We start from the raw sequence: 1,104 nt of genomic DNA on the forward strand, positions 1-1,104 counted from the left end.
TGGTCGGCCGTCATCTGCTGGGCGGAGCTCCAAGCTTCGTAATAGCACGACTGTATTTTCGTAATGTTATGACTTCATTCTCGTAATTTTACAACTTTATTCACATAATTTTATGCTTATTCTGTCGCGACTATATTCTTGTAATTTTACGACTTTATTCTCGTAATGTTACGACTTTATTCTCTAAATAGAATGAAAACAAAATCTCTAGCCTGGCCCTAATTCCTAATGCAGAAATGTAAACCAAAAATTGCAATAATTTAATACTTTTATATTATAACCGCTTTAAACACAGTGGGGTGACAAAGCTAATGCTGGAGAGATATATTAGCATTTAGCATTTTAGCTAGTCCGTTGGCTAGCAGCTTTAGGTGAAAAGGAAATTTAGGGAAACAGATTAAACTCCAACTGTTTGTTAAATTTGATGATAACCAAAGAGGGAAAAAAAAACATTGTTTGAAACACAAAAAGTAATTCGATGTTTTAAGAAAAAAACTGCAAATGTATTTTAATTTGCCTGGATTGTGATGAAAAAGGCAAATTATGAATTGGTCTGAAACCATCCCAGTTCAGCAGGACAGTAAATTCAATATTTTGGATCCAGTTTTATTAGATAACTTTCTCAAAATGACAAAAATAAAATAAATTTAGGACCAGACTTGTAAACATATAATAACTTTTCTTTTCCTTGTGCTCGATTAGCAATGTGTAAGCGATTGTACTGGTGGCTTCAACCGGAGGTTTGGATCCACTTTTCCCCGAGGAAACGTTTGAGCTTCACACTGAGCAAGGGATTCATCTACACAACAGCGCGTTCAAGTACCGCAGGAAATCTGAGCGGCAGTCAGTCTTTCTCCGTTAATCTACAAGCAACCGCATTCTGGGTAACCCAGTCCGCCCTCCACAGTATGAGACAAAAACCCAAACACCTTCCTCACCTACTGGAGTCTAAGAGTCAACCTAATCTCTGGAAACGTGAGTCTGCAAACATTTTCTCCTCTTCAAGTTCCACTGAACCTGAACTAACCGCAGTGTCTTCCCCTCACCTTTCAGTTCCGGTTGAGCAGTGTTCAGAGCAACACTGGAACCTCCACAAAACTTCTC

General features: G+C 38.3%; 1 protein-coding gene across 1 annotated transcript in view; it reads right to left on the reverse strand.

The window, feature by feature from the left end:
* Window positions 1-696: 696 nt before the first annotated feature.
* Window positions 697-1,104, reverse strand: part of LOC107101279 (mitogen-activated protein kinase 11-like) — a 21,361-nt gene continuing 20,953 nt past the window's right edge. Inside the window, exon 12 of the mRNA XM_015400135.1 lies at window positions 697-1,088. The gene's annotated coding sequence lies outside the window, so the exon portion shown is untranslated. The remainder of the gene's footprint in view (window positions 1,089-1,104) is intronic.

This window comes from Cyprinodon variegatus, unplaced genomic scaffold (genome assembly GCF_000732505.1).
Source record: "Cyprinodon variegatus isolate N-32 unplaced genomic scaffold, C_variegatus-1.0 Scaffold1076, whole genome shotgun sequence".
NCBI lineage: Eukaryota > Metazoa > Chordata > Actinopteri > Cyprinodontiformes > Cyprinodontidae > Cyprinodon > Cyprinodon variegatus.